The sequence below is a fragment of the Sciurus carolinensis genome, chromosome 5 (genome assembly GCF_902686445.1).
Source record: "Sciurus carolinensis chromosome 5, mSciCar1.2, whole genome shotgun sequence".
In the NCBI taxonomy this organism is placed as follows: domain Eukaryota; kingdom Metazoa; phylum Chordata; class Mammalia; order Rodentia; family Sciuridae; genus Sciurus; species Sciurus carolinensis.
In genome coordinates this window covers 139,325,095-139,339,672 of record NC_062217.1, presented here as the reverse complement: position 1 = coordinate 139,339,672, position 14,578 = coordinate 139,325,095, and positions in this window count along the sequence as shown.

Below are 14,578 nucleotides of genomic sequence, written 5' to 3'. Positions count from 1 at the left end.
CATATATCAGATAGCTGTTGATGTACTAAATAGAAAGCTTCAAAACATAGTTGCTTGAAGAACGTTCAGTATTTCATGTAATTCTGTGTTAGCTGTGGGCGTTTCTTCTGGTTTGAGATCAGTCAGGTGTCAATGTGGCTGGGGCCCTGAGATAGCAGCACTGATAGGCCTGGTTCACGTTGGGATGGTGGAATGGTTCATTAGACAGCCTTAGTTGAGAACCACCTCTGTGGTTTCTAAACCTCCAATAGGCTAGCTCGAATTGTAGCATTCTCACATGGTGGTCTCAGGGTTCCCAAAAGCAGCCAGAAAAAATAAGCCCAAGTATATAAATGCTTTTCAAGTCTTTGCTTGTCTCATTGGTTGAAAAAGATTAAAGACACATGAATGGATGACTAAAGCACGGGAATGATGGTGGCCTTTTTTTTGGCGGGGAACAGGGTACCAGAGATTGAACCAGAGGCACTAGGCCACTAAGCCACATCCCCAGCCCTATTATGTATTTTTTATTTAGAGACAGGGTCTCAACTAAGTTGCTTGGTGCCTCGCTGTTGCTAAGGCTGGCTTTGAGTGCACAATCCTCATGCCTCAGCCTCCAAACCGATGGTGGCCCATTTTGCAAATAATCTGCAATGCCTGAACTCTTTCTTGATTCTAGGGCTTCCAAAGTCAAGGAACAAAAAATTGCTATGGTCACATTCTATCACTATAGACTGGCTCCTAGACTGAATTGAAACCTCTGTAAGCAACCTGCTATTATGGAAAGTGGTAGGAAAGTCATACTAAAGACATGCGAATGGAAGTTTGAAAGACAATGAAGGCACTGAAGTACTTGTCAATTTGTCCTTCCTTGCATCCTTCCTTCCTCACTGCTTTTCTCCCTTCCTCCCTTTCTCTCTCCTTCCAGTCTACTAGATAACTATTATGTGCTAGGCACCTGTGCTAGGAATTAAAGATACAACAAAGATACATAGTATCAGTTGAGGATAAAATAGTGTACATATTTTTGAACAAATAAAAGAACAGAGAACTATGAGGCTACAAAAAGCTTTTGATGTATTATGGGGATGAACAAATAGAAAAAGGTGAAACATTGTATGTGAAAAGCAGCATGATTAGTAGGAAGTTTTAGATCTTGTTTCAGTATTATGTATAAAAAATGTGCATATACATAATTTGCCATTCAAGATGTTCATTGTGTATTGTCTTAAAAAATGGAAATAATGTAAATATTTCTGAGTAGGGGAATGATTATATAAGTTCTGATATATGCAGATTATGGAATATTATGAGTCTAATGAAAAGGAAAAAGTAGAATTTTATGAATTGATTTGTTAATGTATTATTGGAAAGAGAAGTTTTAAAATAATTAGCATAGTATAATATTATCTTGTTTAAAAAATCCATATATGAGTATGAGTGTTTAAATATAGAGAGAGAACTTTCTCAGTGATGGCAGCAAGAGCAGCAGAGCCCAACCCCGAAGGCTCTTGCAGGCATGGTCACAGTCTGGGTGTGCAGTGGGGTTCCAAGCAGATTGACATCAATTAAAGTGCCCATCAGAAAGGAGCATGCTGGGAAATACAGGGTGTCAAATATAACCTCTCCAGGCGGATGGATTCCAACATCTTGGCTGGTTACCTGAGTCTTTTAACTGCCGAGACCAGTATAGCTCAGGGAAACAAGGGCAGCACAAAAAGGTTGATGGAGAACCTCAAGAATGTAGCTCTTGTACCAGGAGTTCCTGCTGCCCTTCCTGAGCTCCCAAAGCATGATTTGTGCCAATTTGAATAGTTCATTTTAGACTCTACCTTCCTCGTTAGATTGAGCTCCTGGAAGTCAGAGGCCATGGTGTGCTCGGTCCTTGTATTGTCTTCCACAACTGTACCCTCAACAGCATTTATCCCAGTGACAAGTGTTTATTGCCAGTGATGAAACTGTGTTGATATGTTACAATAAGAGGAAAGCTACACAATTAGATCAACTGTTAAGAACCAGGTACTTCTCCCCATAAGGAGTTATACATTTGGTAGCAATTCTTTTGGATCAGGACCCACTATAGAAATAAGGAGTTAGGGGTCATACAAATTGTTTGTTTTAGAAAAGTTAGATTTAAATCCACAAGAAAATAATCATATTCCATTTTGTCTTGAGTGGTGATCAGGAATAGCTACAGAAAGTAGTTGCGGGTGAACTGTTACATAACAGTGGTCACATAGTTGAATTTAGAATCTAGAGGGAGAGTAAAATAAGGGGGAAAAACATTAAGATGCCTAATTTAAAAAAGGAAATAAGACTAAAATGGTAGGTTGAAATAAATATCTGTAGCTACATTTAAAACAAATAATACAGAAGGGATCCGAAGATTATAAAAATTCATTCGTGAGAAATGAATATCACCAATTTTAATAATTAGATGTTGGAGGAAAAATTGTATGTTGTATAGTAGATCAATAAAAGAAGTCACTGGAGGTCAGAAGGTTCAAGGGAAAAGGGAGAGCTTACATGAATGACAAACAGGAACGTGTATAACTAACTTCTCTCAGATCAAATTTAGATCAGAAATTAGGCAGGAATTATAAGATCACATAGAATAGGGAATGCTATTTTAGCATGAAGCATCTCTGGGTAATTAGGACCCTGTTGAATAAGTCACTTGAGTTGCAAGGATATTGAATTATTTGGGGAAATTGTCCTGTAAGGAGAAATCATGCTTTAAAAAAATCCCTTACAAATCCTCAAGGGGTTACATGTATTCACAGAGAAGGGGAACTATGAATGAAGGGGATTTTGACAACCATCAGTCTTTGTCTAGATCATGCCACTGACAATCTGATGGGGAAGTTTTGTGAAACCAAGGGCAATGTGTGGTTAAGGGCAGAAGATTGTCTTTGAGACAGGTTTTCTATTTAAGGGTAATAAATACAGAGGGCAGTCCTTCTCAAGATGTTTGTGAATGATCTGGAAAGGCAGAATCTCGTGTTTTCAAATAACACTCAGCACCTCTGTCAAGTGAAACAGGACTTTCTTTAATCAAGCCATGTGGACCACTGTAATCATGCTACAGGAGCTGCAGGGTAGGCAACGGTGAGAGAGGCACATGGGCAAAATAATCTGGTTCTACTTTATAGAGTTTATCCTTTCAAGATTTTATTCCCTACCAGTAAGTACAATCAAAGAAGGAGACCTATAAGTTGAGTTGTGGTTCTCAAACTTTTTGGTTCTAGGACCCAAAAATTAAAATTTGTTGAGACTCCAAAGAGTCATATATGGGTTAATTTAAAATTACAACCAATCTATAATATATGTTAATGTAAATATGACAATTCTAATTAGCTATATTTTCCAAATGAAAAAAAATGACAAGAATAGCATTGTTTTATATTCTTGCAAATTTGTCATGCATGAGAGTAGAAAAGAGTTGGAAGATTATATTTTTCTGCATTCAAGTTGTTGAAGTGCTGTTTTAATTGAAGTTTATGAAGAAATTCTGGTCTCACATGGATAGGTAGTTGGAAGAAGCATATATTTTCAGTCTTTTTTGATGACTTCAGATATTCTTCTTTGAGACCATACCTAAACTCAGCAAGTGGTAGATTTTAGAGGTTAGTTGTAATGGGGAATCTGAAGCCATATTAATGTTCATGTTCCATTATAAATGCTCTGGCTTATCTTCCAATTTGAATAATTAATAATTTTTAAACATGTGCATAATTTTTGTAACATAGTGAATTATTCATTTGTAAATTACTGTTCCAGTCATTCTGTAGACATTCCTAAGGTTGATATCTTTCATTCTATAATATAAACTACGTAGTTGTTAATGTTACCATGGATCTCATCAGAAAAGTCTATAGGCATTTAGAAGCTGTTCAGTTTTCAGAGTGATACAAGTTTTCTAAACTTCTAAATTTTGCCTGAAAACTAGAATTTTATCATTGGCAACAAATACTGTCAGTTTTAGTTCTTTGAAATGATAGGCTCACTTCATTAATTTTGAGGAAAATATCTGCCAATTCCTATACCCGAAACTTGTCCGTCAGTCATTCTCAAATAAAACTGGTGTTCTATGCAAAAAAGCAATGAGTGTAACTCACAATTCAATTGCAGGTGTGATTTTCCTCAAGACAACCTTCATATCTATAATGCAGCAGAAATGATTTATGTATGGTTCTCATTTTGTCACCCAGGATACTAAAAAGATATGTTCATAAGGCTCACAACTTAATATAATTGATATTTTTTACAGCTTCATCAAGGACTTTTAAATGAAATTGACTTGTTTTTCTTTTTTTTAACTGAATGCATGGTGGCGAAGAATACAGTGACCACTCATGCTAAGGAGCCAGCAGTGTGACCCACCATTGCTCTTGTACTGTCAGTGCTAATACAGCGAAGTGATGATTATAAATGATTTTTTTAGTGGGTCTCAAGACGCTTAAGGGTTGTGGGTCACACTTTGATGCCCGCAGTAGATACATTACTTCACCTAAGATAGATAAGAAAAGCACAGTCTCATCAACCTCGTTTAGGAAATTAAAAAGTCTTTCATAAAAAAATGAAATATCTGCTTCTCTAAATACATGACTCTTCTCTAACTGAAATACCTTTCTTTGCACATAGAAAGATTATTTGGAGAAGATAACTATAATTATTCAATGTTGGAGAAATCACCTGTAAGAGAAGAAAGACTAGAATAATTAGGATCTTCCTTTGGAAAGAGAGGGAGTTAAATGTTTAAAAGTCACGATTTCATTGGATTGGTATTTATCAAGCACCTGTAGAGTTCTACGTGTTATATAAGGAGGCATATATCTGGGTCCCTGCTCTCATAGAATTGGAATATGGTTGGCAAGGCAGGGTACAAAACCATGTAAGAGAAATGAGAATTCGAGAACTCAGTGGAGACATAAGATGACATCATCAGAATGTGCGGCATGCAACATGTGATCCACTGCCAAATGAGTGATGCAGTTAACCAGGCTCTGCAGTCTTGGGTGCATCTCGCCAGTCCCAGCCTTGAGATGGACCTGCTGTCCTGCCATCAAGACTCTGCTTCAACCCTTTGACCCCACCCTATCCTGCCACCAGAGACATTTTAGACCAGAACCATGGAAGCTTTCTCCCAGCGGATGTGGCAGGGTAATTTATAGAACTCTTGTATTTGTTTCTGTTCAATTTTCCGTAGTGGAGCCTGGCCTCCAGGTGGTTTGCAGGGCTGTTCTGTGGAAGCTGCTTGAGGGCACAATCTTTTCCTTGCAATTATCGTAATGTAAACAATCTGCATTAACAAGGCATAATCTCAACTTTAATCTGAGAAGACGATGCCATGTGGCTTGAGTGGAAAGAAGAAGCCAAAGAAGGGAAGAGGAAGTGGAGATGCGGACAGTGCTGATGTTGTGAGGCAGGCCTGGGGTGGTGGTGTGGTGGGAGCCAGAGAGGCGATGTGTGGGCCCCCAAGGGAGGGGCCTTGTGCCTTTTATTGAATCAACATTTATGGACCAATGGCTCTGTCCCAGACACTGAGTGGAGAAAGCCCTGGTTGTGAAGGCTTAGTGGTCACCCTGAGGATCTTTGTCTGCTTTTTAAAATCTGTTATCTAAGCTTGTCACTATAGATGTCTTTACATTCTGAGTCGCTAGAAAGATGACTTTTAATATTCTACATGTCATGGTGCCTATATCCTGTCTTCCACCTAGGAGGCAAACCCTGTAGTTTCTAAAATATCTTAGGCCTTATGGGGAGTTGATGAGCTTTTGGAATTAGAGGAAAAGAACCTAAGATTACTCCAAGGTGACTCTGAAGTTTGCTTGGGAAAGTTCAGAAGGACATAGATCCCCCTGTTTCTCACGTTGAACACGTGGGAGAAAATAAACAAAATGCAATTCACAGGTACTTTGCCAAGGGAATGCTTTGAAAGGTCTAAGTCCGGGTATCCCTTTAGGCTGTGGAACAGCAGGAGTGTCAAACTGATGGAAAGTTTCCGTGGAGGCTTCAGATGGACGCTTGTTTAGGTTGTCCATGGGGTGGTAACATGTCTTTTTTTTAATATTAAAATCTTTTATTTTTACAGACTGCATTTTGATTCATTGTACACAAATGGAGTACAACTTTTCATTTCTATGGTTGTAGACAATGTAGATTCACGCCATTCGTGTAATCATACATATATATAGGTTAATACTATCTGTTTCATTCTATTATCTTTCGGTCCCCACCCCCTTCCACCCCAATTTCCTCTACAGCATCCAAAGTTCCTTCATTCTTCTCTTCCCCATGCCACCCACCCCTCGTTATATATTGTCATGCACTTACCAGAGAAAACATTTAGGCTTTGGTTGTTTGGGCTTGGCCTATTTCAGTTAACATGATATTTTCCAGCTTCATCCATTTACCAGCAAATGCCATAATTTTGTTTTTCTTTATGGATGAGTAATATTCCATTGTGTATATATATCACAGTTTCTTTATCCATTCATCTATTGAAGGGCATCTAGGTTGGTTCCACAATCTAGCTATTGTGAATTGAGCTGCTATAAACATTGATGTAGCTGCATCACTGTAGTATGCTGCTTTTAAGTCCTTTGTGTATAAACTGAGAAGTGGGATAGCTGGGTCAAATGGTGGTTCCATTCCAAGTTTTCTGAGGAATCTCCATACTGCTTTCCAGAGTAGCTATATCAATTTGCTACTCCACCAGCAATGTATGAATGTGCCTTTTTCTCCACATCCATCCCAACACTTATTATTGCTTGCGTTCTTGATTACAGCCATTCTAATTGGAGTAAGATGAAATCTTAGGGTGTTTTTAATTTGCATTTCTCTAATTACTAGAGATGATGACCGAAAGTTCCCATGGAGTCTTCAGTTGGATGCTTGTTTAGGTTGTCCACGGGGTGGTAAAATGTCTTATGCCATGCTTCCCTGAGTTTGCTGTGGACTGCAAACAGAACCACCCTAAAGGAGAGAGAAAAGGAATAAGAGGCAAGGGGGAGAGCAGGAACAGCTACTGAGACCCAAAGCTGAAAGAGAGGTGGTTTCCCGATGTATGCACAGCTCCAGCTGACTCCAATCTTCCACTCCCTCCTGTCAACTCTCTGCAGTTTGTGGGTCTGCTGATGGATGACCTGAGCAGTGGGGCTGGGTGGCCTCCTTGCTCCATTGCCCGACTCCATCCGCAAACTCCCTTAGTAGTTTGTTTGACCATTCATAGCTCAACTTGGAATTCTAGGAAGCTGTAGCTTTGTGAGCATGTAGGGAAATGGGTGGGGCTACCAGAAGCTCGTTTGTATGAGAATCTCTAGCCTAATAACTTTAGTCCCCCTCCAAAGAAGGGAGTTTAAGTGTACAAATGTAGCTCAAGGACATGGGATTGAGGTCAGAGATGTGGGATCATTTTGAATATAATTAGAGGCATACTAGGGAAACTTAATTTGGCAAGTATAAAAAGATGAGCCATTAACTGGGAGAGAAGATTTTTTCAGTATATATTACAAAGACAGTACTGAGGTATTCAAGAAGCTTTAAGATTAGATAAAAGGTAGCTGTGTGTGGTGGTGCAGGCCTATAATCCCAGATTTGGAAGGTTGCAGGAGGATTGCAAATTTAAGGCCAGCCTCAGCAGTTTAGTGAGACCCTATCTCAAAATAAAGAATAAAAAGGGCTGGGAATATAACTCAATAGTAGGTCTGGGCTCAATACCTATTACCCACAAAATAAATAAATAAATAAATAAATAAAAATGTAAAAATAAAGGACAACTCAATCAAGTTGGGCAAAAGAATAACAGATAAACAAGCATGATCAATAAATCTTGCCAAAAGCTTGGTCCTTGTCCCCGATGCCAATCCAATAATGAGGACATGGTTTTGAGAAAAAAGTAAAAGAGGGTTTATTGCTTTGCTCGCAGAGGAGAAACAGGGGTCTCCTGTCCTATAGTCTGTGATTCTGCCCACCAGCAAGAACAGGGGGCTTTTAAAGAGTTGATTAAAGGCTACATTTGACGTGTTGTGTGTTGGAACTGTAATTCACTTGCTAATCTGGGAGACCGTCATTTCTGTGATCTTCTGGAACCATCCCCAACATCTGGATTACTTCCTTCCTATAGTGGGTGTTTGCTCAAAGACAGCTAAATCTGCCTAAAATGGGGAAGCAAGGTAATCCTATTTCCCCTGAGATTAGGGAAGGGGAGAGATTAGGGAGGAACAGGGAGAGAGGAAGGGAAAGAAACATGTCCATTCTAAAAATTAGTTGCAGTGGCAGAGCAGCAAGGGCTATATTCAAAGCATAAAGTGGACCACTGTTGTAAGCCTATGGAAACCTTCTCAACCCCACTATTGACTGAAAAGTCCAATAAAGCCTAATGAGATACTAATTAATGATCATTTAATTGAAAAAATTAACTTTCAAAGGTCACATGTTAGCTCTGATGTGGAGCAATCAGAGCTTTCACATGCTCCTGGAAAGGGGGTAGGCTGGGGAAGAGTTTGGTATTACCTAGCAAAGCAACAGTGTGTACACCACAACTCAGGGTTCTTACTCTGTACTCTAGATGATCACTTGTATATGCATGTACAAGTGACATAAAGAATGCTCATAGCATTTCTCAAGAGAGAAAACCAGGAGGAGAGAGAGAAAATGGTGCAGGAGCTTCTCCTAAATATTGGAATTTTGGGGTTAACAAGGGACCAATGACTGAGAAGGAGACTTGCAGGTGACTAATGGACCAATAGCTAGCTAGGATGTTCACAAATATGGCATTGTCCATATTTTTTTTTTAATGGAAAAACCTAAAGTCCAATAACAGTAAAATGTATAATTAAATCAAGGTATATTTACACAATGATAAACTCTGTAAAAGTGAAAATAAAAAAAAATACATCTATTTACATCAACAGAGATAAATCTCAAAAGCAATATTGACTGCTAAAATCAAGTCACAGTGATTTATTTCATGCAAAATTCAACAAACAGGCAAAATTAAGCAATAGTTTAGGCATATACACCATTATGATACAACTATAAAGAACACAGGGGACTAATTAGCATGAAATGCAGTGGGGTGGTTACCACTGAGGTGAGTAGGGGTTGAGGGGAAGATTGTGAAGAAGCATTTGAGGAATGTATTCCAAGGTTTTGGGAATGCTACTTTTTTAAAAAAAAAATGGTTTAATTTTTAATTATTATTATTTTATTATAATATTACATATGCTCTTGTATAATATAGCTTGTTACAAAAATAGTAATTTGGAAAAATAATCTGATTGAAAAAAATCAATGATATCTTCGTTGTTGTTAAAGGTTTCTCAAGAAAACCCGAGAGACATTTTACCTCCCTCTTTTCTGGTAGATTGTTTTGGAAGATGGCACAATCTCTTCCATGTTGCAGGTCCTTTTATAATGTGATATTGTCACTTCTCCTGTGGCTGAAAGTTTGATCCTTGTCCCTGATGCCAATCCAATAATGAGAACATGGTTTTGAAGAAAAGGAAAAAGAAAGTGTAAGAACCCAGAAACCACTCCAGAAGCGGGAACTCATATAAGAGAGTTTATTAAGCAAACAGGCAGAGTGTCTCCCTGCAGAGTGAGGGAGGGAGGGAGGGAGGGAGGGAGGGAGAGAGAGAGAGAGAGAGAGAGAGAGAGAGAGAGAGAGAGAAGAGAGAGAGAGAAAGAGAGAGAGAAAGGCAGGAGGAGAGAGAGAAAATGGCGCAGGAGCTTCTCCTAAATATTGGAATTTCGGGGTTAACAAGGGACCAATGACTGAGAAGGAGACTTGCAGGTGACTAATGGACCAATAGCTAGCTAGGATGTTCACAGACTGACAAGCTAGGTTGTAAGATGGGAGGGGGAGAAATGGCTGCAGCGTAAAGGGCGGGGGAGCAACTTTATATTATAGAAGTTTTATTGCTTTGGTAGCAAAGGAGAAACAGAGGGGACTCCAGTCCCAAAGGCTGTGTGATTCTGCCCATCAGTAGGAACAGGGGACTTGTATAGAGATGATTCGAGAGAAAAAGTTTAGGGAGGAGAGATGAGCAAGAAGAAGATCAGGGAAAAGAAGATCAGGGAGGAGAAGTTTAGGGAAAAGAAGATCAGGGATGAGAAATTCAGGGAAAAGGTTGGGAAAAAGACAAAATCATGTAAGTTTTAAAGTGACAAGGGATATAGTCAAAGCATCAAGTGAACCCCTGTTATACTCACATCAAGAGCAGGAATCACTTTCCTGTCCCCTGGGTTCTGGGTTGACTGTCCAACTTGCTTTGGGCCTCAGGAGAATGTATATCTTCTGTTCTGACCTTCCTGGAATCCTGAGACCACCATGAGATGAAGACATACAGAAGAAAGGCCATGTGGAAGAGAGGCCTAGTCACCCCCATGTCTTATCTGAGCCAGCCCATTGTTGATGCTGCATATAGCCATGTGAACTATCCCAGAGAAAACCAGCAGAAGAGACAGCCAGTCTCATAATCACAAGTTATAAAAAAATCATTGTTGTCATAACCTATTAAGTTTGGGATGGTTTGTTAAATGGCAAAAGATAATGGATACAGTCCTGGTAGTAGAACCTATGTTTGGTGGAGAAGTTCCCTGTAAGTGGATGTGAAACTAGCCCATCCAGAGAAAGGCCCAGTACCAGATGGAAAATGGAGAATTGGCTCTGGACAGAAGCATTAGATCCAGGTACTGTCCACATCTTCCTGGTGTCACATGAGACCAAGGGTTTCTATATGATTCTGCTAAGTGGTGGTGATAGGCAAACAACCAGACACGTCTAGCCTCCAGATGTGCAGACTTGAATTCAGATTTCATTTAATTTATAAAAGGTAAGGAAGGAATATTTCTTATATGTGAGTGTCACAAGTGATTCATGTATCAGCCACCAGAATGTGTGGCTGGGATTATTCTCTGGTTCCTCTCCTACTTCCTAACACCTCCCACTTCCTTTTAGGATCTGGGCCAGAACCGTAGTAGAGACAGCAACAAACAGAGGTATAGCAATGTTTGAAGTAAATGGAGACACAAGTAAATAGGAGCACAAGACTGAACTTCTTATGACCCAGACAACTGAGAGGCTGAGGCTGTTTTCCTCAAATCAGGGATCTGTTGCCGAAGTTTGAATTTGGGGATTAGAAATAAAAATAGATGATGTATTGGAAAAATGCAATGGAAAGGAGAAAGGGACAGTGATGGCATATCTGGGGTATCCCACAGATATGGGAGCCTACATTGGAGTAGCATTTAGAAACAGGACTCTCCAGGAGGATTGCTTTTATGAACTATGAGAGGCCTCATCTTCCAGACTTCCTAATCCCAGGGGCAGAGATCTGAGGGGCAAGTAAGTCTGGCAAGGCCCAGGGAATCCCAGGAGTCCACTCTTCCTGTGGGGAGAATGCCATGTGGGAGACCCCAGGAGGGTCCAAAGGTCGAATGTAAACAGGGATGAGTGTGGTGGACCCAGGATGTGTAGAGCAATGTGAGTATCCATCTGTCTCCAACTCAGCAGGAAATACAGCTGCTCAAGTCAGGTCAGGAGAGAGAATATAATAAATGGTTGATTCCAATGGTGTGGACAGAACTTAGGGAATTCTATAAGGAATAGGGCAACCCTCTTGAGCAGTGATAGTGGGGAGTCATTTTCACCACCAGGTCTGAAGGGGCAGGGTCAAAACCAGCTACTAGAATTTAAGGAGAGAAAAGTGGGGAAAGGGCTGCCGGACAGGAGCTATGGAGCTGTGGCTTTTGCAGATCCCGCAGGCATACACCCTGTCTTGGCCAAATACGACTGATGCTGAAGGGCAAAGAAGCCCATTTAAAGCAGACCTCTGCAGATCTGTCCACATGATCACTGGCCTTGGAGTGAAGAGAAGAGAGTGGATCTGCAGAAGCACCAACCATCAGCACAGAGTACGTTTCATGACTGATTAAAATGGTTTTGCATCCTCCTCCTACCTCGAGGGTTCACCTTCCACATGTAGGAGCAGAGAAAAGAGAGTGGAGGTGGGGGCTCAGGGATGGGACCTGGTGTGGTCATTATTGTTATTATTTTGATAAAAGAATACTAATACTTGTATCTTGGGAAAAAAAACCCTTTACTGTTTATTATTATAAAAGAAATACATGCTCATTTATGGAGATAGTCAATCTACAAAATACAGAAAAATATAAAGAAGGAAGCAAAGCACAATAGTAATCTTATCACCCAGAGATAATAACGTTTGCATTTCTGTGTACCTCCTTCTAATGCCTTTTTCTCTATATGTGTTTGTGCTTATTCAAAAATGTTTATGTGATGTAGCTACATGTGAATTAAAAATAATTGAACAAATTGCTGTTCAATTTCTCCTTGTGGGTCTATGTCAAAAACCTTGTGTTTGTACCACTTTTTCTTCATAGCCTTAAGGAAATGAAGGAATGAATCCCAGCTGTCACTTTAACAGTTTGCAGTGATATGCTAGGATGAATTAGACTGTGGTTGCAGTGTGGCACATATGAAACACTTGTACAAGTGCAGAAAGAACACTGAAAATTTCTTTCCAAATAGATTTTGAATCACATATAACATAGTTACTGAATAATTAATTTTTGCAAATAACTACTTCTTTTTGAATTACCTTGTATATTTGAAATTAAGATCTATAATATGGACAGTTTATATCTGGTTTTTTCTCCTGTTCTTATATTGTGATTGTTTTCCTATGCTATTAAATACTATGTGAGAACAATTGTCTTCCTACCCATAATTCCTGAAAAGGACCAATGGTTTACCATAAGACAGGTAGAAAAATCACAAGTCCAACTACGCTAATCAGTTAGTCTTTCTTAAGATTTTACTCTGATGGACACAGGCTGTGATGAATATCTTGCTCAAAATCTTTTGTATATGTATGCTTATATCCTTAGGGCTCATTTCTGGAAGGTCATTTACTTAGTCGGAAGGATTGGAAACTTTAAAAATCTTGATACGTATGGCCAAGTTGCTCTCCAGGAAAGCTGTAGAACGCACGTCTTCATGCATTATAAAGTTCCTGGCTGACATTTCGGATTGCATTACGATGGCAATGTTCATTTATTTCAGAGGTCATCCATTAATATAGTTCTGATAAAAAAGTGGCAATGACAACTCACAAAGGGGACTTAATAGGCTGTGGGTTTCCCAATTTTTATCACTTTACAATTTTCTAACTTTAATGGAGCCCATGTTGCTTGCAAGATCAGCTTCAAGTGGTTGCCATGGGATCTAGGTTGTGCCACCCTTGTGGCACAGGGATGAAAGTGATGGAGTATGAAATGTTCTAATAGGGAGGCAGGTAGGTTTGAATGAGTATCGTGGGAGGGTAAAAGAGATGACTGGTAAGGAGGCTGTGGCCATCAGATTTCCATGAATTCACTCTTTGCCTCTACCAAGGTTGGAAGTACCCAAAAAACTGCCTGCTTCCCTGGAAAGATTTAGCACAGTGGAGAGATGTTTTCATTTTGCAGTCGAAGATAGAAAATGATGAGATATTAAAAAGGGAAACAGTCTTCTGGGGACAAGAGCCAATGACCTGAGGACCTTGCTTATGGCTAATGTAGAGTGGAGGCAAAGGTTTTCTGAATGCTGGCCCAGGGATCAGCAAACTACAGCCCGCAGACCCGGAGCTAAGAATGATTTTTGTATTTTTAAATAGTTGAAAAAGATAAAAGAAAAAGAATACTTCAGGGTGTGTGAAAGTTTTATAACATTCAAATTTCAGTGTCTATAAATAAAGTAATTGGGCAGTTGAGTAGTTGTGGTAGAGACTCAATGGCCAAGCAGAACTAAAATATTTATAATCTGATCCTTGACAGAAAAAAGCTCACCCAACTCTGAAAGAGAAAAAAACTTCCATTTTGGGGGCACTTATTTAGGACTGGGAATGTAGTTCAGTGATGGAGTGCTTGCCTAGCATGAGTAAGGCCCTGGGTTCAATCTTGGCACTGCAAAAAATAAAAAGGAAGAAAAATGTACTGTAGTAATCACTTTACATGCATCTCCTCATTTAATTTTCATAATGCTTCCTATGAAATAGTGGGTATATCATCTATCCACATTATCCACACTTTACACCTAGGAAAACTGAAGAAATTAAATTTTCTGTATCTGATGAAATGGTGGAGCCAAGCTTCAAAGCCAAGTATATTATCAGAGAATCTGAAAGTTTAATTGTGTGAAGAGAGGTTAATAGATATCTTTCTTTCTATGATGTCCTTTAGACTTCCCTGTCTTCTCTGATTCTGGCACTGTACAGAGCCTACACCTGGTGTGGAACAGGATGGAGTACGGAAAATACCTGGTGTGGCTCCAGTCACTGATCAGGGATTCAATGAATATTAGCTAATATTCTGAAGATATAAAATTAATGAAGGGTCCAGATGACTTGTTTTGTCCAAGACCTGATGACCTTTATTTAGTTGATAATGATTTTTGGCCAAATTATAATTGCCTACTTCTCATACATAGAATGAGATAAACACATGGAGATAAACACACACACACACACACACACACACACACACACACACACACAAACACACCTGTTTTCAAGGGCTGTAGTCCCTATTT